This window comes from Struthio camelus, chromosome 1, assembly GCF_040807025.1.
Source record: "Struthio camelus isolate bStrCam1 chromosome 1, bStrCam1.hap1, whole genome shotgun sequence".
Classification (NCBI taxonomy): Eukaryota; Metazoa; Chordata; class Aves; order Struthioniformes; family Struthionidae; genus Struthio; species Struthio camelus.
Genome location: NC_090942.1, coordinates 100,791,111 through 100,818,258, shown reverse-complemented (window position 1 = coordinate 100,818,258; position 27,148 = coordinate 100,791,111). Strand labels below are relative to the sequence as shown.

At 39.3% G+C, this 27,148-nt stretch overlaps 1 long non-coding RNA gene across 12 annotated transcripts in view; it reads right to left on the bottom strand.

Moving 5' to 3' along the window:
• LOC104144224 (uncharacterized) overlaps positions 1-27,148 on the bottom strand; it is a 369,710-nt gene that overhangs the window by 53,993 nt on the left and 288,569 nt on the right. Inside the window, exon 9 of one of the 12 annotated variants that reach the window (XR_011134599.1) lies at positions 7,988-8,479. The exons of the other annotated variants lie outside the window; for them this stretch is intronic. This is a non-coding gene — a long non-coding RNA (uncharacterized lncRNA). Of the gene's footprint in view, positions 1-7,987; positions 8,480-27,148 lie in introns of those variants that run through there. 12 annotated transcript variants of the gene reach the window in all.

Sequence of the window (27,148 nt, the reverse complement as noted above, 5' to 3'; positions counted from 1 at the left end):
AGAAGAACAAATAGTTCTGCCCCTTCTTTCTTTAAAACTGTAGATTAATGACTAAAGGCACTGTAGAGAAAGCAGCGATATCTCCTCTGGGTGACTGATTCCATTCTGTGGAATTAGAGCCAGATAAGTAGGTGAGACTTAAATGCACAAAAAGCCTATTTATATTCAGAAGCCTTTGTTATTTGGATGTATTTATTACAAGAGGAGATGCCTGTCTCTGCCATTGCAATAACTGACAAATAACCATGCATCAAGAATATGTTTTCCCTAGTTATCCTCTTTCCACTGTCCTGTTCTTCAGCCATCCTCCTAAAAAGATGTCCCACGCAATATATACCATTTTAAAATAAGTTTCCCTCAGAATTCATTACTGCTGCATTTCATAACCTTCCTGTACCATTGGCAACCATTGGCATGTCAATGATCCATGAATTAAATTGACAGAGATGAGAACAGATACAGTTTTATTGGTTAAAATGTATCTAATCTATTAATGATGTCAGTTGAGAATACGCAGTTAGCTATTTCAGGGGCAAACTGCCAGGGTTACGTAAACAAGAGCATTCCCTCCACATTAATATGAGTAAATGTGTCCATAAGCTCAGTATATTTATAAATACTTTTGAGAAAATCTCAGCTTCAGCTGGATTGAACTTTGGTGCATTCTTCAAATGTCACTTTATATAAGGATACATACTAGAATTTCATGACAGCCATCAAGCATAACTCATATTTGAATAACAGCAAGCAAAGTTCTGCTTCTGTATTTTAAGTGCAATGCCTAGTAGTTCTCCAATAGCCCTAAAATAAAATAGGAAAAATAAATTTTATGTGAGCCATCAGTCAGTTTTTTCTATTTTCTTGTAATAAGAATTTCACAGACTTTTTGTAGTAGCTTAGATGTGACATTGAAGATGTGCAATGAGTTTTTCCTCCCTACCATTTTTCTTTCATTCACTTTCTCGCCTCTATAGCTTTAACCTTTCCTACTACTTCTTCTCTTGTCTTTAATTTCCCTAAAATATGCACCCTGTTTACCTTGAAGCATGTAAAAGTACTTTGCAAACTTAAACTGATTAGCACAGCATAGGCAGGCAGCAACACAGTAACCCTGATTTTACTACCCTTAAGTTAAAATGTACAACAATACACATCAACTTCAGGGTCTGTTTTTACAGTTGAGGTCAGCAGTTTGCATGCAGGAGTCGGCCTGTGCTCTGAAAGATATCTCTAGCTGAGCTTATGAAGATATAATTACCCAATGCAGATGCAATTACCCAAACTGGAATTTCGCCAGGACATGAGGATCAACACTTTTGTGAAATGTGCCATGAAGTCATTTGCAAAAAGTAGTTGGAAGCTCATTTTGAAAAAGTGTTACCCTAAAGGCAGCAGAAACAGAACAGCGGGAACTCACCGCAAGTCTTCAGAGATTTTCGAGCACCGATCATACCCTGGTCTCACTTGTGACAGGTTCTCTCCCTCACAGCTGGGCATCCAGAGGAACCCACTTTGCTACAACCCTGACTTCTGTCTGTGAGTGATTTCCTTGTATAGGAGGAAATACTCTCAACTCTTCATATGTTTTTAATAAAATGTTTTCCTCTACCTCCTATGCCATTGCAAGCTTCCGGAAATAAAAAAAACACGTTTAAACTCCTCTAGCTTCGTTTTTCTGTGTTTTGTGTTTCTTTCCTTCTGATCTTTTTACTTTGATCTGCTGGCTTTATTATACCAATTTAGCTGCCACAGATGTTTTTTCCCCTTTTCTTTTAATGGGTATGGCAGTGAAATGACTATTTCTGGCCTTTTGCCCAGAGCTGCTATTTTTCAGTGTCTCCTTTTCCCCCTACCATCTCTTTAAGTGACATTATGCAATGAATTTTAGAGACAAGACAAGATGACGACAGCTCTTTTTCAGCAGAGTTCCCACTCAGCATCGAACACGGTGTCCTGAGCCATTCTCCCCAGCCAACATAAACCGTCACATCTCCAATGGTTACACTGAAACCAGCCTAGGTATGCTCGTTTATTTCAGCTGGATAAATGGACTGCTGTATTAATTCTCAAAGTACACCCAGAGATCAGGATTGGACTTTTTGGTAGCTTCAGTAACGATAGCAAGAGTTATAAACTCATCCTATGTTTTCTCTTCAGACTGCACCATTTAGAAATTTCTTGAATAAATTTCTTTCTGTACCAGGCTCTGGTTCGTACCTGCCAGAATAACACTTTTGGGCTCTCGAACTCAGGCAGCGCAACAGAAGACAAGAAGGAGCTCTACGGCTGCTACCACTGCTCAATACTGCGAGGCTGTGACAGAGAAAAGCAAGTGTGAACATTTCAAAATGTCTTGTTTCTCTAAAAACCGAAAGTCTTTGAAGATGGTCAAAACTGAAGGGAAAAAATATAGTAGAAAAAACGGAGAGAGAGAATCTTTTTCTATTTGTCTTTGTCAAAAGTGTGCCCATCATATACTGTTGTAGAATATCTTTTACTCAATTTGACAGCTATTACCTGGAAGAGCAGACAGCACTCTGTGCACCATGTGTAACTTAAACAGCAGGCTAAAAGCACTACCACATGCCATCACCATTTCTTGTTAATTCAAAGAACCCTCATGTTCCCTCCAGCTCTAAACGCAGTTGCTTGTTCAAGTATGAAGCTTCCTGACCCCAATAATTTGATGGATGAAGATCTAAGCTGCTGGTTTTACTTTCATCTAATCTCAAAAGGAGCTAGGCAAATGAGTGAAGAATGACTTATAGCCCATAGGTAGAGCCCTTCTGAACAGCATATTCTAGAAGGAATAAAATACCTCTCATTTGTGCATTTCCAGGTATTTCTCAGATTTTACAGGGAGGAAAACTGAAACTCCAAAACAGGAAGTGTTTTGCCTGAGATCATGTCAGTGATTCCAGAGGTATTTCCTTATTCCCATTCTAATTGCTACATAAAAAATCATAGCTGAAGCCCTGCTGCTTTTCCTTCCACTATTACATTTTGCCTGTAATGCAACATTTGGTCTTGTTGCTTCGCTTCGTATGACCCTCAAATCTTTCGAAACTGGTATGCTTCTTGGCCAACTCCAAGTAGTTATCATTACAACATGCTGATTTTAACAAGCGTATTCCTGCGTATTTGGCTGACCACAAGCTACAGTAGATTTAGTTTTATACTGCTTTTGTTAACTGCTTTCAGATCTGCTAAGTCTTCTTGCCAATGGAAAGATAACACAGATATGAAGGCTTTATCTGTGCTCTATTTCTTGGTCCAGAAGACCAACATCTGATTTCATTTAGACTTCTTCATAGTACTGTTCACCTATGGTCTACTCTATTGCCGAAGCAATCATAAAGCCTGCTATTGACTTCAGTGCTTTCAATTAAGTCTATAGATGTATCAAAGAAATCCTTGGAACCAGTAATGTGAAAAGGGAGATGATGACATTTATTTGTGAAAATGTTGACAAGAATGTACTTGCTTCCAAAAAAGTTCAATTGAGACAAGAGGATGTTGAAGAAACCATAAACCTTATCAAAAAACTCCTCTTCCAAAAGCAATGTTCCATTTCTGTTTGGTCCGCCCTAGGTAGGAAAGTCACAAGGAAGAGACGAATCATTCCTGTTACCTGAAAATTGCAAGAAAAAGTAAGGTAAAGATGCTCAAGGCGAAAAAGATCACTCTTAAGCTTTGGAAAAATAAACCTCAGAAACATTTGATGGACAGAATGGCCTAGCATTGTGAAGCCATCATTCGTGATGTTTACCCAGCAAAAATCCCATACAGCAAATCCAATTGCAGGCAACTTCTTGGAGCTCATGGCTCCAGCAGGTTCTCCTCATCTTTCTTGCTGGGCTTGCCACCAGCCACTTGGATGAATCACTTCTAACTTGGTCTGCTTCTCATAAAGCAGCCATACTTCCGTCCTAGTACAACACATACTAGGCAGAGTGACCTTATTAATATTCTGCGTCTTGAGAGAACTGGTAACTCAGAAGCAGCAGGGTGCTTATTTGCTCTTGTCTATTGGAAAGCCTGATCTGGAATAAGAAATGCACATTACGAGGTAAACAGATTGTGTTGAAATTGCGATATATTTATTGAGCTGTTCTTTCATAAAGAGACACATTGAAGATAATTTTCTCTTTTATGTAGGCAACTTAGGCAAGTTACTAGTGGACTGACGCGTCTATTTTATTGTCTGACTGTGATTTTGCTAATGAGATCTCCAACAGCAACTTAATTCACCGTTTTGTTCGTTCTCTTGCTTCAGCTTCTTCATTAAAGTTAACTATTTTTTGTTTGTGCTAAAGCTCACTCAGTACAGACTATGGCATTAATGATTTTTCTCCTAGACAGATAATGACTGTAACCTAACATTTATACTTGGCTCCTTCCTTATCAGAGATGATAAACTTTCTTTGCTACTAAATGCTGATGAAAGCTAAAACACTTCCATTAGATCTTCAATCTATGGTAATAATTTTTGTGAGAAAATAGAAATCCTAGAGTAAATCAAGAATTTCTTAGAGGCCAGGGGCCTTAAATATAGTGGGATGAACATAAATGGTAACTGCATAGTTCCAAGGAGCACAGGAGGAGGACTGGTATGATACAAGGATCATTTAATTGTTTTCAAGCTTTATGAGTGCTTTGGGAATCCCTGTATATCATCAAATGTCCCAGACACATGAGTTTATACTTTCTTTAAAGGAGTTGAAACTATAAAACTTAAAGAGCTCTCTATCACCTCATCCAATTTAGAACAGTTTGTACTTATATATCTTTATTAAAAAGCAACATAGCGATTTGCTAGAAAGGGACCTATTGATTTCTATATAGCTTGGCACAATTTTGTAAAATGTTATAATGATCTGACTGGAGAATTCATGTATGATTAATGCCTCGGCTGTGTGCCACTAGCCTTCTATTGATAGCAGCTAGTGAACACTTTCCATTTAATTCAGGTGACAACAAATTCTGCTTCTGGGGAAGAGAGTATCTTTGCCATTCAGCTCCATGTGGCTGTATCATGGAACATAGTAAATTATTAATCCAGTGATACAACGGGAATGCATTCATTTCTTGGATGCAAATGTTTCTTTAACCTGTCCTTACAGATAACATCAAAACATTTTTTTTCCCTTTTGTATGTGAACGCTTCTGCTTCTACTTTATACACTATATGCAAAGACATATTGCCGCAATTTTATAATTACTGCAAACTGCATTTCCATTAGTGTTTTGGTGCTTGATTTTATTTTATTCTTAAATTAATGGTTTCTACACAAATATCTCTCCAACCATTCCTAATGAATTGCACAGACATCAGGAGGTCCTGTTTATGTGAATTTTTTAGAAGCACTTAGAGCAAGGCAAAATAAAACAGTGAAGGACAAACTTTAAGAACAGTTCTATACAAATATATACTAAATAGGTAGGAATAAGTAAGCTAGTAAGTCTTTTCCTCTCTAATTTAGTTATATCCTTTCCTTCAGATTATGCGATGCTCTGTTTTTTTTTACCCTGTGCACCACATCAAATAACCTTTTGCTATATTTCACATGTATTTCACCTTACGCATTACTTGAAATTTCTAGGTTTGAATAAATTGGAATAAATTGCAGTAATGGATAAAGTGTCCTGGAAACTCTCAGGGTTTAGTTACAGGTATTCCTTCACCAAGAAACAGTCTAGGTTTACTGAAAATTCAACCCAGTTCCTCTCAAAGGTCATCCTGCTTTTTCAAGTCTTGAACTCCATTTGCCAAAAGATTTGCAAGTTCAACACATGCCTGGTTTTCAATGAAACCTCCAGTCCAATAAGGTTTTGGTTTTACTGGGTTCTGAACAGCTCTGTTGGCTGTACATAGCTATAGAAAGTATTTTTGAAACTCATAGAATCATGAAAACACCATTTTAAAATATTTCTTTTGATAATCACAGAATCACAGAATGGTTGAGGTTGGAAGGGATCTCTGGAGATCATCTAGTCCAACCTCCCTGCTCAAGCAGGGACCTCTAGAGCATATTGCCCAGGATCACATCCAGACGGGTTCTGAATATCTCCAGCGAAGGAGACTCCACCACCTCTCTGGGCAACCTGTTCCAATGCTCTGTCACCCTCACAGTCAAGAAGTTTTTTCTCAGGTTCAGATGGAACCTCCTGTGGTTCAGTTTCTGCCCATTGCCTCTTGTCCTGTTGCTGGGCACCACGGAGAAGAGGCTGGCCTCATCCTCTTGACACTCCCCCTTCAGATACTTGTACACGTTTAGGAGATCGCCTCTCAGTCTTCTCTTCTCCAGGCTGAACAGGCCCAGCTCTCGCAGTCTTTCTTCATAGGAGAGGTGCTCCAGCCCTCTAATCATCTTGGTAGCCCTCCGCTGGACTCACTCCAGGAGTGCCATGTCTCTCTTGTCCTGGGGAGCCCACAACTGGACACAGTACTCCAGGTGAGGCCTCACCAGGGCTGAGGAGAGGGGCAGGATCACCTCCCTCCACCTGCTGGCCACACTCTGCCTAATGCACCCCAGGAGACCCTTGGCCTTCTTGGCCACAAGGGCACACTGCTGGCTCATGCTTAACGTGCTGTGCACCAGGACTCCCAGGTCCTTCTCGGCAGAGCTACTTTCCAGCAGGTCAACCCCCAGCCTGCACTGGTGCAGGGGGTTCTTCCTCCCGAGGTGCAGGACCCTGCCTTTGCCTTTGTTGAACTTCAGGAGGTTCCTCTCCGCCCACCTCTCCAGCCTGCCCAGGTCCCTCGGAATGGCAGCACAGTCTTCTGGTGTGTCAGCCACTCCCCCCAGCTTAGTATCAGCAGGAAACTTGCTGAGGGTGCACTCTGTCCCTTCCTCCAGGTCATTGATGACTACATTGAACAAGACTGGACCCAGGACTGACCCCTGGGGGACACCACTAGCCTCAGGCCTCCAAATTGACTCTGTGCCACTGACCACGACCCTCTGAGCTTGGCCATCCAGCCAGTTCTCAAGCCACCTCACTGTCCACTCATCTAACCCACACTGCCTGAGCTTCCCTAGGAGGATGTGATGGGAGACAGTGTCCAAAGCCTTGCTGAAGTCCAGGGAGACAACATCCACTGCTCTGCCCTCATCTACCCAGCCAGTCATCCCATCCGAGAAGGCTATCAGATTGGTCAAGCATGATTTTCCCTTTGGTGAATCCATGCTGACTCCTCCTGATCACCTTCTTGTCCTCCAGATGCTTAGTGATGACCTCCAGGAGGAGCTTTAGGAGCCTTTCCAGGGATGGAGGTGAGGCTGACAGGCCTGGAGTGTCCTGGCTCCTCCTCCTTGCCCTTTTGGAAGACTGGGGTGACATTGGCTTTCTTCCAGTCCTCAGGCACCTCTCCTGATCTCCAGGACCTTTCCAAGATGATGGAGAGTGGCCTAGCGATAACATCCGCCAGCTCCCTCAGCACTCACGAATGCATCCCATCGGGGCCCATGGATTTGTGGATGTCAAGTTTGGACAAAAGATCTCTAACCTGATCCTCCTCCACCAAGGGAGAGTCTTCCTTTCTCCAGCCTTCCTCTCTTGTCTCCAAGGTCTGGAATTCCTCAGGACTGGCCTTAGCAGTGAAGACTGAAGCAAAGGCGGCATTCAATAACTCTGCCTTCTCTGCATCCTTCGTTTCCAGGGCACCCGCCCCATTCGGCGGGGGGCCCACCTTTTCCCTAGTCTTCCTTTTGCTATTGATGTGTTTGAAGAAGCCCTTCTTGTTGTCCTTGACATCCCTTGCCAGATTTAATTCCAACTGGGCCTTAGCCTTCCTTGTCGCATCCCTGCACACTCTGACAACGTCCCTGTGTTCCTCCCAAGAGGCCTGTCCCCTTTTCCACATTCTGAGTACTTCCTTCTTCTGTTGGAGTTTTGCCAGGAGTTCCTTGCTCATGCAATATTTTATATATATATATATATATAAATTAATTAATATATATATAAATATATATATATATATATATATATAAAATATAACAGCTTATTTCTACAGACAGTGACTCCAGTTATGCCCCTGTATCAGTGGCAATCCTGGGTAATCAGACTGATGAATGGCACAAAGAAAGGCAGAATTTAAGCTAGTGTTCCTTGATTACTAATGATAATTACTACTTCCTGCCAATACACCCCAGCTAGTTCAATATCTGCAGTTCTTGGACTTAAAAAAGAAAAAATCTAGTGTCTGAGAGGAAAAAGAGAGAAAAAAAAGAAGAAATCTAGCAGGAGACTGGTAGAACCAGTCTTTCTTTGGAAAAGGGTCTTTTTTTATTTAAGTCTGATGGCATCAATTCATAAGCACCTAGGATTTGGAATGGCCATATTTTCCTTATATCCTCATGCTTGAGAAATGCAAGTGATGATGCTGAAAGCACCACTCATGGTGGTTTTAGGAGGGAACTGGAAAGCCAGTGACTTTTTCAGAGGTCTTCTTTTGGTGTTCCTGCTTTTTACTATCCTGCAGAAATAAGAAATGCGCTTTAGAACCTTCCAAATCAGGGTTCAGAGTTCAACTATTTTTCTTTTTTACTAAAATAAACGGTGTTTTCCTAGCTTTGCCATGTACTCTTGCACACAAGGGAAAAATGTTCTAGCAAGACAGTCAAATGACTAAGAAGACAAAACCGAAGGGTTTTTTTTCTTTTCTAACAGAAACTCCATCGCTTCCTACCTTTATCACACCTTTGCTCCATTTTGCAGTGTATAATCCAAGGCTTTATTCTCAGTCTCTACCATTTTTAATTAATAAGCTGTGCTTTCCTTACAGGAACAGGAAAAAAATAATTCCACAGAAGTGAAAGAATAGTCTGGTCTGAGAAGACATACACATACCAAAAAAATTCATCTAGATGAGCAGTGACAAAAATCAGACATGCACATATTAATATTTTGACACCAGAAAAAGAACAGAGAATGAGATAAGAGTTCTGAAAAAGAAGTCCTTAAAAACAGAAGTTATCTAATTGCTTATTTTACCTAGAGGTAGAACAATCTATTTCTAGCTATCATATAGTAATGAAAAGTCATTATCTTGAACTCTTCTTTAATTAACATCAATCCTGATTAGTCAGAATATATTAGGCTTTTTGTCTGTTACCATAGTAGTAGATTCTCCAGTAAAGGGGGTATTCAATCAGACATTATCATTTGCACACCACTTCCATGTAATTATTATTTTACCATGTTTCATGGATTTTTTTCCCCATTTTTGAAGGGTGAAATCTATTGTTGGTCAACCCGTTCTTCCCCACAGCAGATCCTGACATGCACGGCTTTTGCCTGTTGTAGCTAAGTGAGTATAATGCGCTAGAAAATGTTAATGGATTTGAATTAAAATGAGTGTCAAAAGTTCAGTGTACAGAATACCTGTTGCTGTCTTGTACTGTGTTGAACCTTGAGGTTCTCTAACTTTTTTTATAATGAAATTTAAGAACTACAGAAAGCACATAAAAAGTTGTTCAAAGAGGATAGATAGGAACACATATAGGGGAAATGAGAGCTGAAATGCTCAGGGAATTATTAAAATATACACTACCTGAGCTTTTTCATCAGGTTTATAATTAGTATGACTTACAGTTCTTGACTGTTTGGTGGGATGAACAATTCGCTTCCATACCGAATTTTAAAACCAGGATGCATTTGGATGTATTAAGTTCATCTGCACCTCTAATCAGAGATAGACTGAAGCATAATGTTTAGAGGGGTTAGCTGTAGCAATAGCGTAGGAGAGAAAAACACATATCGAACATTCTTTATTTTGCTTCACGTTTTGCTGCTGGTATATCTACCCATATTCTTTTATTTCCTGGTCCTTACCTTTGTTGCTATTAAGTAGTGCTATATAAGTGTTTGTAGAAAACAGCAACTTTGAAATAGCTTCATGAAACTGTCTGATAAAATTCAACAGAGAATAATATTTTTGCAAGACAATTCTACAGGCTGATCAAAAATCATTATAAATAAGATTTTTTTCCTCTACTCTGTTAAGTTCCACAGGCATTTGGAGTAATGTCTATCAAACCATATAACATTTCCTTATAATGCAACTGACTTCATCCTGACTGAACAAAAATGAGGTTTGATGTTATCAAACTGCTCGTTCACAGATCTACACTGGGCTGCTTGGGAGCATTACCTCTGAGTATGATGACACTTGAGCAATTCTGCAAAGGGCTAAGGGAAATTCAGGTGCTCCATTCTGAGAAATGTGATGTCGGAGAGGCAAACCATCTTGACTAGCCACCCGGCTGTAAATACTGTGGGTCTTCGATGCCTCCTCGTTGGGGTGGACATACAAGAAGCCAGTGGTATTCTGTCACTTCTTGTTCCTACTGAAAGTAGTTGCCTTCTGACTTGCTCGTGTTCAGGCAGAGCGGGAAGGGAGAAAGTTGATCCTGGCATCAACATAGCAAATTGCACCCCCCCTAACAAATGGCAATGCCGGAGGATCACTCATATAAACAGAACAGTTTCGAGTTATTCCCCTCAGCTAGAACTGGGGTGAAAACGATGCTGTAAAGGTTGTTATGGTTACTCCCACTACATTTTCTTCAAAAACCACCCTATTAGGTACATGCACACTAGTAGTGCAAAAAAAAAAAAAAAGTCTTCTCAGCTATCACAGGACTGACATTTCAGCTTTACTAGATTTTCGAAGCAGGGGATAAGGGATTCAGTTGAAGAGGAATCACAAAACTAAAACCTCTTACAACACTTCGAAAACTGAGAGAGACACAAGTCTCTGGTGGGCTTAATGAAGTATCAGAGTAAAAAGTGATTTAACTTTCTAAAAACAGTACTTTTGTTTTATGTGTAAAGTAGGAAATCAAAGGCATGCCTTTAAATATTTTATTCTGCAAGACAGACAAAAAAAAAGGGTTCTCTTTCAAGCCTGAATAGTGAATACAGAGATAAAGTAGTACTTTTTGAGAGCCTTTCATATGACTTTCTCCTTGGTTGAAATACTTGAAATATGGAAGTATAGTGTTGCTGCAGTCTGTCAAGAGGAAAAGGAAAGGCTATAAAATGATTTCAGTGTTTTGTGATGTGATTCGGGAACGTAGCCCTAGACAAATTTTCAGTTTAACTGGAGGATTAAAAATAGGACACAATCAGAATGAATATTTTACTTCTTTCATTTTCTATATGTAAATACGTGAGCAGTCCTGCTTCAGCAATTAAATAATATCCATCTGGTTTTTGAACTTAGAGTGATAGCTCTTAGTAAATCAATTATAAATGTTCCAACCAATATAACTGTAACAAAGCCTGAAGTGGGAAAAACTAGAATCGAATTTATCCTCGTTCTGGATTACAGAGTCCAACGCTTAGACAGTTCTTTTTTCCAACAAATGCAACAAGCACTTTCTCTGAGGTTTCCATTTACCTTCACCCCATTCTCAGTTAACACCTCGTTAAAACGCACACATGTTGAGTTGTTATTTGTTGACTATTGCTTTTAGCGCCTTACTATACTTGCATTATTTCCTACAGTTTTATTTAAACTGCAAACACAGCCTGGAAACTCCTGCTTTAGAAATCATCAGAAAGGGGAAATATTGACACAAGTGTGTTAGCCATTTGAATCCTCCTCATTATTTTTGTTTGGGTTTCCAGTGAGATGTGGATATTAAACCAGGGGTAGCACAGAACAACAAAAGGGATCCTAGTCAATCAGCCTCTATGGCTGCTTGGAGACTAACTCTTTCCACATATTAACGCCCACATTAGCTGAGACAGAATTTTCCTCTGAGGAACAAAAAAACTCCAAAACCAACAACAAACCATGAAAAGAATATCTTAAGACTCAGTGCACACTGGAAATAAATGCTCCCAGTTCTGCACCAGCTTCCGGGTTTCGCTTCCCGCACGACTGAATATATATATGCTGTTATATCAACAAAGTTTTGGTAAAACTTGCAGAGAGTAGCAGCAGAGGTGACTAGATTTAACAGATCTAAACATTTTCTTGCAGCATTCAGTCCTGGTCTGACAACTGCCCACTGCAGAGCCCCATGTAGCAGATCATTGCTTTCTCGCTTGCCTACAGCTAGTGAAGACTGGCTTTTCTGATAGCAAAGCAGCTGAATTTCTCATCCGCTCAATGAGACAACCCAACCTAGACAGACCTGCTCCTCCTGTGTGTTTCTAAAAAAGAAAAAACAAGGAGAGTAAGTAAATCAAGTCAAAGCCTACTCCCCAGAAAACTGCAACCTTTGTGGTTTCTTTCTCAAAGACTGCTCTGTGCTCCCTTTAAGGCTTGCCTGTAAACCAGTCTGTATCACTGTATCTGAATCTCACTATACAAGAGTTCCCCTTTTATAGACAATTAGTTATATTCACAACAGTAGAAACCAGGAGTCATTCATTTAAAGTCAGTTGAATCACTCTAGTTTTAAACCAGTGTGGAACTAATGCCTTATGCCATATATGTTCATTTGATTCTTCTGCTCTCAACAAAACTCCCTTATTAAAGCCAGATCTTCAGTTAGTTTACTCAGGGCTAGCTCCTTGAGAGTCAGTAAGGTTCCGGGGATTTGACTCCATGCTGAGGACTTGACCTTGAAGATCTGTAGAAGCGAGCATTTATGCTAGAGGCACTCCACAGATGACACTAGCAGACTTCAAATGTCAAGAAATGGTATGCTGCAATGGAAGCACTTCACAGAGTGTTTGGATGGCAAGCTTACCACACAGGGTATCAGAGTTTTGCCCCATAGTTAGATGTGTGTGTTTTACGCACTGAAACACTGTTGACCTTGTCACCCACCAGCCCCACCAAGTCTACCAAAGGAAACAGTACTGTGATGGATCCAGATCCACAAAGTATGTTTCACTGCACTGACTACAGAAGCTAAAAACCTGGGCAGCACAACTTTCAGCAGCTAAACCAATTTTCAGACTTCTAGAAGATATGTTAGTGTAAGGAGCATCCCCCACTCTGCCAGACTCCATCCGTAAGCGCGACCCAGTACTAGAGCGAGTGGTACAACAGTATCATCATTTCTATAGTGCCTTTCATCTGAATAAGTCAAGGAACTCTCATCAGCAGTGTAGAAGTGTCACTGTGTCCCTGCGAGATGGTAAAAGGAAACCTTGTTTTGCGTATAAAGAATCTAAAAGGATAAAAGCTATGCAAATTTTTGAAGATCACGTGGCAAAGACAATGGTAGAGACAGACAGAACCCAGACACCTGGACATATGTGAGACCTCTTTCTACTGAAAGATTCGGCCACTTTTTATTGTTGCAAGCTCAGTCTAATGTCAATCTTTTATAATGATTCCTCTTCCATTTTAAAATACCAGTAACAGACAGGCAAATACTGGAACCCACCCTGCAAAGATATGGTAGAAATCAATCCTGAATTAAACAAAATAAATCACAAGTTAAATGGAGGAGATATACATGAAGGAGGGAGATGACTGTCATCAGGAAAATGAGGCTCAGATGCAAAGAGTTATTTGCTCAAGATCAGGGAGAGTCTGTGCCAGAGATTAAAATGTATCTCATGTCTCCTGATGTTTCATCTAGAGCCTGAATCACAAGATCACACTTTCCCCTTTCTCTCTGATGCATCATTTGGATTTGACTGTTTTTGTTTCTAATCTCTTTTTAATAGCTGCTTTCTTTAGTTAACATCTGTGCAATTTTATTAAATCATGTTTTGATGCATCTTGACATTCTGTCTTTTAAAATCAGCTGTCTTGTGATTGGATAAGAAAGATTTTTTTGTGGTTTTCACATTTGTTCATTCTGCTTCTTGCCTCATAATCCTCCTAGCTTTTGGGATATCTACCATAAATCATTTCATATGTTCTTTACTTAGCTAGTGTTATTTTTTTCTGTGTGTAGCGCTTAGTCATTTAAACGTTACAGAAAATTATCATGCTTCTGTTTGATTTTGCAGAGGTGAAATCCATTTGGTCAACCAAAAGTTTTTCTCACACCTAGACATTTTCTTTATTCTTATTGTATTTATTCTATTTTATCACATTAAGCAGCAGAAAAATGGTAAAAGTTTCCTGCACTGCATTCTGAAAACGCAAAAAGACCTGCAGCAAAGAAAACAGGATGTTCACCTGCTAGGAGCAGCTCTTTAGAGAGCTTAGAACGCCATTACAAGCAAGGTCTGAACTGAAACTAGGTGATGAGACAAGCTTGGTACATCGCTTGTCACAACCTTCCTAAGCACTAAATTTTGCCATCCTTGTTCAGGTGTTAAAACGTCTCTTACTTCATGAGCAGACACATTAAAAATCAGTGTCACTCCTCAAGAAAGAAGTCCCTCCTCAGCACGAACTATGGCTCCGCTATTCCTAAGAATTTTGACTTTGATGACTGATTTGTTTTGCTCAGTTAGAAAAAAAATATCTGACGGAGCTGGTGCTTGCTGACAGAGAACATAGTTCAAAGCATTTCAAAAGGAAGCATCCTTGGCAATTACACCTACTAAAAATAAGTAGTGCTTTACAATGCCATTAATTATTGTAATTACTATGTCTTGAGTGAGGCTTGCAACAGGAGAGGAATCATTACAGCACTAAGTATTGTGGTGAAGTACAGCTATGTGACATCCAGTTTTCATGGTGACTATTCTCTCCCAGATCCCAAACATGAATTCGTATTAACATTGATGGAATTTCAAAACCCATATCCAAGTGCAAAAGATCTTGCTATGCTTTTATACTCTCAGGATCTAAACTATAATTTCAACCATTAGCAGGCACCATTTAGCATTAGATTTGCTAATGTTAGATTATAGTGCTTGCAATTTTATACAAGATGCATTATAAGCTCAGTGAAGACTAAATTGTGATACTGAATAAACACTTTATATAATGAAGCAGAAATAAACAGTGAATGTCAATTTAAACATTTTACTTTATCTTTTCTTTTAAATAATACAAACAAATATGGGTTCAAAATTCAAATGGTACCATATTATACCAATAAAAATAACCATGCTGCTCAGAGACACCTCTAGGCACAAACACTAGTTGCACAATGTACTTCCCATTATCTTCACTTTGCCTAGGCTCTGGCTTTGACCAATATCTTGTTTCTGGTTCAAACTAGCAGCTCACATCTGTGGCATGGTGTGGGCCATTTTGCAATAAAAGAACAAGTCGGTACCAACTGAATTAACACTGATGACATATTTCAAAAGACTATTCTGGTGGTAAAGTCTGTGTTTCAGCAAGTAAATACTCCCGTGTGAAAACAATCCTGTGGCAAGCCTTACCTGCACAAACTAGGAGACTTTCCTCAATAGCCTTGTTATGGTTAGCTCTTCACTTAGGATGTCAGCAGAAATGAGTGTGACAGCATTTGCTCCTCCCGCTATATATATATGTTCTATCAAAATGTTTGAGCCAACAGTTCCTAAATGATGTATATTAGCTTTGCAAGCCCAATCTATGCTTTGCCATGAGAGCAGGTGCAACCTGCAAATATTTTTCATTAGAAATGTAATTAATATGCATAAACTTGTTTGCCAAGCAATTTGCAAGCCAATCAAGAATTAAATTAAACACAGAAGCCTCTTCCCTCTCCTCCTCCTTCCTCTGTATCCTATTCAACTTGGATTAAGTAGAATTTAGTGAAGTATTCTGAATATATTTTGAAAATAAAACTCTTTTGATTCAAGCTTCTCTTTGTTTCAGAGTTTTCCTCATTACCATGGTAATTCTGAGACAGTAGAAAGATTTCTTTCTGAAAAATATTTTAGCCTGCAGTTAGAGCTCCTGATAATATGATGGATATACTGCCATGGAGAATACCATTTACAGTTAGATGTACAATACAGACAAAACAAGCACTGCTCTGCACAGGCCTCAGTACCGTTCCTGAGAGGCTACTTCTATAAAGAGAGCTCAGAGTGACTTGACTGTTCACTGCAAAGAGAAGTCATTATAAATGAGGTCCCTCTTTTGCTAATGAATTGCTAATGAGAACCTCATCTTGAAAGATATTCATTATTCACAAGTACTTGCTAAATAGTTTTGATTAATCAAAGTCTCCTCCTGTTTGCTGTTCTGCGTTTGGTCACCTAAATCACATGGTACATCTCTCGGTCCTTGGCTGGAGGACGGAATTCTTTTAAAAGCAGAATAACAGAGAGCAATTAATGAACAACCAGGGCTGACTCAAGCTTTTGTGATAGTATTGGCAAAATGGAGCTGTGCTGCCCTGAAGATGAAGGCCAGAACTATGCTGCTCCTTTTAGAGAAAGAGGACAAAAGGCAGAAGGAACAGAGCTGGGATAGAAAGTGGGGAGCAAAATCCTGAAAAGACATACTTGTTGGGAGGGTGGAGGAAGGAGATAGGAGGACTAGGACCAGAAATTGCTGCTTCTGGGAGAAACCCCTCCTTCAGCAGCACTTCCATCCCACAGACTCTGATCTTGGCTTTCCAAGGCTGTGTTTTAGGTAAAGCAGGAAGTGTGGCACTGATCCATTTGCTGCCCCAGGCAGGAGCTCACTTTGCCCATACCTAGTGCCACTCTCTGAATAACAGTCTTTCAGTAGTCACATTTGAACAAATAATCATTTGTGCTAAATGCTCTGATGTTTTGCAATTCAGACACTCTGACAGCAGTTGCTGGCAGTCATGAGTAATGGGAACCCACATATTAATTCAAACCAAATGTGTGTGGGTTTTTTTTTTTTTAAACTCAATAAGAGGTTTCTTCCCACTCTTATTTTTATGCTATCAGAACGGCTCATCTCTTTTCCATGACCTATTCAAAGACTGGCTCTTCTGCACACACGTTTTAAAAAGGGTAAAAAGCTATGCCCAGTGGAATTACCTCTGGCCTGAGAACAAGACTTCACCACTAATCAGCCCTTGCATGGTTTCGGCTCTGGTTAACCAGCATAGACATGACATAATCCTGCGAGACAAAAAGTTAAACATTCTAGCCCTGGTCTCCTTTTCCTGAATATTTATAAATACATCCACTGTAAGAAAGCCCACTTGATAATTCTCCTTCATTCTTCTACTACTATCACAATAATCAGAGCATAACTATTTTGAAAGGGAAATTTAAAGACCACTTTTTTGTTGCCATATGACAACACTGACAGTTTTGGGTTTTTTTTTTCAGTTTGGTCTATTTCAATCATGTGTCTCTAACTCTGGTTATAAACTGGCAGCCTCTCTGGTTGCTGAGCAGAAAATGATGGTAGGTGATCAATGAAAGCAAAGATGGAGAGAAAAAAAAAAAACAGGCTCAGACTGATTAACCAGTAAGCGAACTATTTGCCCAAAATGTCACAGTTCTGTCTCCATACGGATTGTTATAGAGCATGAAATTGTATAAAAGTAGCTTCCAAAATTGTATGAAATTATTTTTTCAGCTCAAATGTCAAATCCATGGATTTTCACAATTTGGAAATAATTGCATGGATCTTAATTTCTTAGTTTATGCGCAAATCAGTACATTGAACTCCTGGCATCCCATTCAACAGAACTAATTTTAAATGAAGGATTGAAGCATGAATTCAGTTGAGAAAAGGTGCTCCATGTAGTAGATTTTATAATACATCTCAGAGAAACATAAACTCATTTTTTTTTCCCATGTCATCATCAGTGACAGCCAAATTGGCCAGCATTTTAAATTAGAATCCACCTCTGAACTGCTCAGGTAGTGAACAAATCGTATTATCTGTCTGAATCAGCTCACCCATAGATTGAAAATTTCATTATTCGATGCTCTGCCTTCTCCATTAATTAGTTAATGTTTGTAAAATGCTTTGAAAATGAAAAGAGCTATATAAGCAACACACAATTATCATTACACACTTCAGGGCAGATAAAGAGTAAGCTAATAAAAGTCTAAGGCAAGATGAAAATGGGTGGAATTTCAATGATATGTATTTTGTTGAGAGTGGCAAGGTGACCAAGCGGCACCAGGAAGTTCAGATAGGACTAAAACATTACACTGCGATTCTGAGATTTGTTCAGTGCCCAGCGTAGAAATAAATTGGTGATCTTAATCCATATCCTAAAGGACAAGGCTCCCCTCCATATCAAATCATCACCTTTTAATAGGGTTTCCCTGCAAGAGAGAAAATAGCCCCTCTCTGAGGTGTGCAGGGGACAGTACAGGAACACTGTACTTCTTCCGCTTCTCCTGCTCCTTTGACTCCACAGAGCAACAGAGGTCTTCTATATCCCAGGCCACGTGAGTTGCTCCTTTTAACAACACAACAATTTAAAAACAAATCCAAATGCTTCTTCCTCTCCCTTTCCAAAAAGGAAGTGACTATGCTGCTACAAATTGTTTAAGGGATGAACACTGTTAGGCTCAGGGGTGCTCTAAGAGGACAGAAGCAGCAACTATAATATAAGCAGAAAAGAGGTACATGTATAGCGTCTCCTCTGCAGCTTGTGCATCTTCTATTATTGTCCTTATCAACCTCTGTTTATTAAAACTTTAAAAATAGCTACTGCAGCTTAAGTTATATTGAACACATTCCCTGATAAGATCAGGTACTAGAGATTACAACAAAAAGAAAGCAAAGGCTTAACAAAGAGGTGTTGGAGTCTGAACTTAAACAAAAACATAGGAAGGGAACAAATAGGAGTGAAAATGAGAGCATGCATGTGGGGACCAGTTTTTGGAACAGCAAAGTGAACCTCATCCACATTTCTTTTCTGACCTTAACACACACATCCTGGTATATGATTTTTTCCTGCTCAACATCCTGTTAGTGTCTGTAAGTAAAAATGACATTTAATTTTAAGCACCAGTGCATACCATTTTTTTTTTTTATTTAATGCTTTGTGATTTTGGGTCTAAGGGAAACTACTGTGGAAAGCACAGCCATCCTAGAGTGCAATTAAGGCCTTAGAAAAAATGTCAGGGAGGACTATTCATCAAAACAGTTTAAGACATGAGGCTCCAAGCTGCACCTTAATTATTTAATTCTGCTCTTTCTCATGCAGGTGAAGGGAAATGCACACAGAGCCTTTTTCCTGGTCAGGGTGCTCCGGTCTCTTAGCCCTGCATTTGTCTCACCTAGGCACTTATCAGAAGTATTTAATACAGGGTCCCACTTATCCTAGGCTTCCTCAGTGGTCAATGGAGTCCAGAGATGGGCTCAAATGCCTATCCAAATCTCTCCAGGTAATAAGGTTTCTCAAATCAGAGCTTCAGTTAAGTGTTAGAAGGAAGGTGGGATTAATGCAGGACCACGTGCTTGTTCACCTTGGGACGAAGATGGGGCAATGTTCCCTCAAAGGAGAGCTACAGCTTCACCACTGTTCTTATGTTCTGAGAGAAAAACCCTCTTTTGCATGGCTATGAGATCTTCCCATGGTCCCCTGTGCACACACTAGCTGCTTTCTTCTACAGGTCCCCACCAGCAACCTGCCATGGCCACTCTGTCTTCTACAGCCTGCAAACTGAGTGCAACAAGAGGACTATAAAGCCACAGCCTTCTTACTATCTATCTGGGCATGTAGCAAATCCAGGACCCTCCTTTGGCTTTAACCATTCCTACAAAGCCAGTTTCCCCTCTCCACGGTGCCATTCATTGCCATCAGTCACTCATTAGGCTGAGTTTCCTTTTCCAGGTACCTACCGCAACTCATGACCCAAACCTTGTCTGCATTGCTTGTCAGTGTTTTAAACTTAAGGACATAATGAATAATTATTAATAATCCAAACTTATTGGCTATTTTCCCTTTAAAATTAGACATTCTCCCAAGTCGCTTGTTTCAAAAGCTGGGAAAAAGGCTTTGATATTTTACTGTAGCTCTTCATAAACGTTGTGCCATGAGGGAAGAGTTAAAGACAGGGTGTTAATAAGGTGTTTAAGGAAGCAGACCTGCTGCCAGTCATTTGTTTATAGTTAGTGGTTTGTAGCAGAAGGTAGCTTTAATTTTTTTCCTTCCACGCCTCATAAGGCTGAGTTCGTAACTTTCCAATTCACTTTTTAAAAGCCTTTAACTGTCACTTAATATCTACGCACAGCTACTGAGCTGCTGCTAACCATCACCTTTTTTTGATTAACACAGTTTAGTTCATAAGGGTGGCATTTATGCATTTAGCAAGAAGGACAACAGAACAAAAATATGCTCAAAACCAAAACTACCCCCTCCCCCCACTTTCCAACCTCTTTCTGTGTTCTGTTTTTCACACCATTTTGATGCTAGACTTTTGTTTCCTTCTTTAGTTACCTTAGTCTCCAATTCCTATAGCTCCTGTAGACGGAAGGTCTGGAACTCTCCACGTTTTCATGTCTTCCATCCACAAAACCCACTACTGCTCCCATCCGCAAAATAATTGTCAAGGGGGAATACATGTTATCGATGAAATCCCAAGGGCAGCCCTGTCATTGATTCTAACAGATCTCGTGTTGCCTTTACAGTCTGATCTTACAAACTCTGAAAGGGGTTTGGTGATCTCTCTTGCTGAAACTTTTGGCAAAGAACTCTTTAAGGAAACTGTTGTTTCCTCTACTCGCAGTCTACACCTGCATTCTGACAAAGAATCATTGTCCATTATTCATTACATGAGTTTTGGAGACCAGACTTTAAAAGCTACTTCAACAGTTCTTTCTTGAATTTCATTTTTCAAGGATTCACAGCGTTCTCACACTTTGTATTGAGGAACACAGAATACAAAGTATTTTTGCATAAAAGCAAGGAATTTTAAACAAAATTAGGCAGAACTATCATTTTCTTTTTGCTAAAGTTTCTCATGGAGAGCATGAAATATGACTTCTTCAAAAAATATACCCGACTTTAATACAGGAAAGGTACATCATAGGAGGGTGCCAAAGTTAGTAGTAGATAATTTGCAAAATCTGAGGCTTGTGCATTTCGTAATTGTATTCTCCTAAGTGTTCAGCCACAGTTCTCTGCTAATTCTGACCTGAAGATGGGATAACAAATATTTTCTAATCTTTCAAAATAGGCTTAGGAAGATTCTGATCAGCCAAAGATTGTACAACTTTAATTAACAAGACTCTTAAATGGTCATGTATAGATATAACGTTTGTTAATACCATATGCACAATATTTTTAAAAATTTATTTCTGTACTAGTAGTGAGGAGATATAGCAGTCAGACACTGGCTTGTTTGCATTGCTAGAAAATATATACTTTCCATGCTGTAATTACAGAAGGCATGTTTTCATCTGAAGTCAGAAGAAGAAAGATTCTTAGACTGACCAAAACTTCTATGCCCGGGGAAAGCTCGGAAGTATAATCTGATCTGTCATTTCATTTCCAAGAGATTTGGGAATGCTTTCTAAATGCTTTGGAAGTGCTCGCTAGTACATTTCCTGGCACAAAACGCAGAAAACTTCATGTTTAGATTCCATACTGTATGCATTGTCGAGTAAAATGACAATGGAAACTTCCCATTCTTAAAAAGAAAGAAAATGACCGCTAAGCTCATGGAACACAAAAGCACAAGTGATAAGGGAAGGGAAAAAACACTTTTCAGAGATAACCTCATATTTAAAAAAGCAGCTGCAGTCCCTTCGTTCTGTTCTTTCTCCAAAGGTTTAATACACAGGTGTACCCAGCTAAAGCTGGGTACAAGAAACACCAGGAATAGCTGTATAGGCACTAGACTGTGGCAGCAAAAAATTGATCTTAATACAGAGAGGGGTGTATTAAGAGACAGGTTTACATTCATCAGAAGCAAAGCAGGGGAAGTGCAGCAATAGCAAACCAAGAGTCCCTTTAAAAGCACTGGATGATTTATTCCTCTAATTCCTGTTCTGCCCATTTAGATTAAAGCTATGCTTTTGCAGGACACATGGTGAAATTACATACTATCACCAACATGAAGTACTAGGCAAAAACATGAAGGTCGAAAGTCAAGCGCTCAGCAAACAGAAGAAGGCAAAATAAGGGTTACTAGCGCTGCCTCAGTTAGCATCCTCTATACGTACACGCGCGTTTTGAAAAGAAGGTGCCAGAAGACTTTTCAAAATGGGGGTAAATTAATTTTTCCCCCAATCTCATTTTTGGAAGTGGCTAAACTATTGCAGCTGAAAAATGCAACTCAGGAACTCCAGCTGAGGTATATACTTAACATGACAAGCATCAATTGATAAGATTACATTTGAGTAAAATTATAGGAAATTAGGGAAATAAAGATTAACAAAAGGAAGCATTGAGCAAACTTAGCTACAAGAAGAACTGCTAGTCCTACCTAGCACACAGTCCATTTCTTTAATGCCTGCTTCTCAGTGCTGTTGCAAAGAGTAAGAGCACTGCGTGTGAAGTAAAGGGTAACTAGGGGTCTCCAGACCATCTTTTCTTCATTCCCTGCCTTCAGGGACAACTGCATCAATAGATACACACTTTAAAGGGGAAAAAAAAAAAAAAAAAAAAAAAATCAAAGAACACTTGAACAAAGAATCAGATACAATTACTTTCATAGGCTGCTCTGGTTTCTACTTTAAAGAAATAAACTATTTCACTATTAGAAATGCTGATCTGAGATTCCTGTAGCACAACACACTCACTTTATCTAGAGTATGTTGACAGGAAAAGAGATATGAGAAGAGACAGGGAGAACAGGAGTAGCAGCCCTGGCTCCCCACTCCACTTCCCTGCTCCTCTTTCCACCTCATCAACATGCTGTGACCGTCATTGGGATAGCAGGAGTGCTACTCTGCCTCCATCTCTGCTTAGCCCGTGGCTTCCTTCAAGCACAATACATTTGCTTAACAAGAGCAATTGACAAAAATATCCAGTTGTAACTTCAGCTTTCCTTACTGGCTTCCTAACCAAACATGTCTTTTTGGTAAGCAGGAGACTAGGAAAATTAATGGGTATTATCTTCAGCAGATAAAAACCTATTCTTCCTATGTAAGGACATCTTACTCATTTCTGTTTCTTCCCTTCTCATGTTGCTCCTAGATCAAGACCAATATTTCCTGTTGCTAATGACTGCTCTGTACCTTCTTTCTCATGCTTTCTCCATGCCATACTTGTACATAGGCTTTTCTAAGCTAACTTTAAAGATATTTTCAGACTGTATGTTGGAGGTATGAGAAAGAGAAAAGATGACTGTAAATGGCTTTTCTTCTTTCAGGATTTATATTCTACTCATTTATTTTCTTTCCTTAGCTTGTCATTCTTCTCTTTTTAATTCATTCCTCCTATTCCAGTCTGAATTAACTATTGCCCTGGTAGCACTGAAGCCAGTCCTCATCTTGTGTTTCATCCATGCCATTTCATAAGCCTATGTATTAGGAGACAGACAGTCCTCCCTCCCCAGGACATGCCACTCACTGCTATGCAGCTACCTATTAAACCACAACTACAACTACAATCCCCCTTTTTGCAGGAAATAATAAGATTTGCATGAAAACAAAAGCTTTTCTTCATCCACCAACATTTAGACTGCCCTGAGAAGTGAATCTAAACCCAGTACAAACCTCTCAGGCATAAAAATAAAGAAGAAAAATTCTAACTGCTGAATTAAAAACAAACTCATCCTAAAAGAGGAGAAGCAAGCATCACCCCACCCAGGCCCTCCTGGTAATAAAGGCTGAAGGCACCAAATGAGTTCATCATTTCCACCTGTGACACTCTGGGGCACCCCCCCCCCCCCCAGCTCTGCCTCTGCTACACCTGCAGCACTTTAAGTCAATGGGCCAAACAGAAATCACAGCAAAGAAATTAGTAAGTCTTCTTGCTGCTCACGCACAAGAAAAAAAAGCAAGATCTCAATTCACTCCTCACGTGTTCCTCCCCTTTTTGTAGCATTCCTGCAATAGTAAAACCTTACTTTAGTTATGCACACTGAAAAAGCGCCCAGTTTTACCTGACTGCCTTGCAAAGCAGAACAATGCCTCATTTCAGAATTTTCTGAGTTCTGTGCAATTTAATTATAACTTTACTATACCTTCAGCGTGTTTTAGTGAAGTGGAAAATGGTGCATTAAAATTATAGGTTAGATAGCTGATGAGTAGCATGTAATTCAGATTGTGGCCTTAATAGCCATTATCTGATTATTTCCTTGAAAGCACACATACACAGAAGCACAACTGTGTAGTTTAATGAAATAATCATATCCATGCAATCTGTTTAAAATACAATAACTTAATAATACCATCCACATAATGTTTTTGACTAAAAGTGCATTACTTCTGGAAGATTCTACATGAAGAAATTAAATTGTAATCAAGTAATTATCTAATGAGGTGTTACACAATGCATTTCTTGCCAGTAATAAAGAAAAAAGCAGAAGTAAAACAGGAAAATAAAGTTCCTTCAAAGTGATAAAAATCTTCAACTCAACAATATTAGAATTAGATTCATACGGCAAACTCTAATAATTGTTTTAGACTCAGACATTTTATATAAGAAAAGATCCATAACATAGCTGCGCCATGATTTGTACATGTGCTTCCAATTTCATTTGAACTTCTCCAAGTGTGGTATGAATGTTAAGTCAGCCTTAAAATACCAATGGATGTCTGAGAATACAGTTCATACATTTGGGTACATAAGGGTAAATGGAGGCACAAAGAAGTTGCCCAAATTCCTTAATTTCTAAACAGCTCCAGCCTATACTGCTTTCAGTAACACACGGAGAGAATCAATGTTCTGACCTTCTGATTAGATTTCACAAAAATCCCAGCACTCTCACCCAGATCCAGATTTTCAGAAGAGCTCAGATGTTACTTACTGCTTTGCAACGTGAAAAAGGGCTAAAGCATCTTGCCTAAGATCATTCAATTCAGGCCATAATTTTAAAGATTTTAGGGTACCTAATGAGACTTATATAGCTTTTATGTGCTTTTGCAAATCCTGCCAGCCATGTATTTGCATCTTTATGTTCCTATATATTTGTGTGCATTTGACCCTTAGACGCCATTTTTGAAAATAGATATGCACATGCTTAACTGAGTGCATGGATGTAATTTCACAGCATACGCAGCTGTGATGGCAGGACTGGAGTCTCAGGGAAAGCAGTGACAGCAGTAGATATGGGTCATATACTGGTACCTGTATGACATACAGGTACATTATTATTTACATGTGGTTCATTATCTTGCAGGCACACCTGTGTATACAGCTATAAAAGAATGAACTACAAGTAAATGTACTTTTACTGGTGCTTTTGATGAGTCTCCCACAAGGCTTCCGACTGCTTCATCCAGTTTTGTGTCTGGCATAACTACAATTCTCAAATGATCTATACAAAACGTGTTCTGAAATTCTCGAAACAAGCCACACAAAGCACACTGTTCAGCTAGGTGGCATTTGCCTCGAGATGCTGTGACACCTACTTGCCCACCCTAACTATTAAGGAGATTCTCTTCTTCAGGCTGTCTAGATATCTGCTGCAGTTCATGTCTACCTGTAGGCACTAAACTTGGTAACAGCTTGGTTTAGAATTAATTATGTACAGTAGCTTCTGTTAACTCCTGTACACAATGTCTTGCTACTTCACATCCAACCCAAGCACAAAGAAAATCGAAACAAAGCTGTCAAGACAGGATAATCTGTAACAGTAAGAGAGAAACTGCCATATTTTGTCCATAGTTTGGAGATTAACTGCTTTTATTTCTGTAAAGAAATCTAATTCTTGAACAAAACTTTTGGTCAGACCTTTAAGATGAGTACTTCCAGAGACAGACCAATAGAGAATAAATTCTAAGTACATATAGAATATTTCACCCATGAAGGGTGAGTATTATGTTTCTTTCATGGGCATAAAAGGCCCATAAGTCATGACTGCATAGGCATGAATGAATTACGAAGGTCCTTTGCTTTAGTAAAAGGAGCAGGATCAGCATTTGTAGGTGAGACATTCTATTTATTCTATCTATTTCTTGATCTGTTTTAATTTAAAAGTGTTTTAAACTGTCAGTTCTACTAGTAAAGAAATGATCAGAGGGAAAAATGGATCAAATTCATTAGAAACACATACTATGGGTTTCTATAGATGATCATAAATAATGTTGATTTCTGCAAATGGTTCTCCATTCCATTTTTCAATGAATGGCAGGCATTCACAAGACTACCTCGTTTCATTCACTGCTGCTCTTGTGCACCAAATGAGACAGGAGACCTCTGAAAAAATATACATGCGTGGCTGCATCCATTAAAACCACTAGAATTGGAGAGCACAGAAAAATATCGCTATTGTATTCAGAAATTCTCTTTCATCATTAGTTCTTTTGCCGAATCAGATTAGAAAGACAAAATAACAGTTCCTCTGACAGAAGAAAATGTTATGAAGTGTGTCAGTTGGAAAAAAAATTCTGTAAAGTTACATGTAGGGATAGATCCCTATTGCTTTCTGTGACAGTGCAGGCTCCCACCTAGCCCTATGAGAACTGTAGTTTCAATTTCCTCGTGTCCTTTCCATCCCCACTCTCTTTGTCAGGCTCCCCTTCCAGTCAGACCTAGATTTAGACAGAACCCAGCACATCCTGGTTTTCCCTGTAGTTGCTCTGCCACCTTGACTGATGAGACTCAGTGAAACCATTTGTTTCCATTCTTCTAACTAAAAATTCTTCTTAAGTCCATCTTTTCCCACAGAAAACTTTCTAACAGGCATATTTTTCATTTCCAAACTTTCTTCCAGAGGGAGGATGACTAAAGAGGAAAGATATATCAATGTTATGAGGCAAGAGGAGGAAAGAAGAGAAGGGGAAGTGAAGACCATGCAGTTTCACAGCTAATAAAGAACCCCTCAAAAAACTTTAAAAATAGAAAAATGGTTTTGCTCTATCTGTGTTCACATTTTTCATTAAACGTTACAAAATAAATTTCAGTGAAATACTTTACAGAACATTTTGTCCCATAATTTTTGAAATTTTCATATTGGCTCTAGCCAACATATCCCTTTCAGAATCATTTTAAAGTTGCTGGTTTTTAATATTAGCATGAAATGCAGTCATGGCAAGTTTAGGAGAGAAAGTCAAGAGCCTTTGTCTTTGTCTTCCCTCCTTACTCTCCAGAAGAACTAAGCTCAGGTCCATTCACTGTCTCCCATGGGTCCCTCCTTTCCTTACAGGTGCTTCCAGCCACCCATCCTGCCTTTGTTAGCAGAGAAATGAATTAATCTGTTTAACAAGAGAATGATGTGTCACCACAATCTCTGAAAAGAATGGCACTTACCATCTATTTCTAATTAA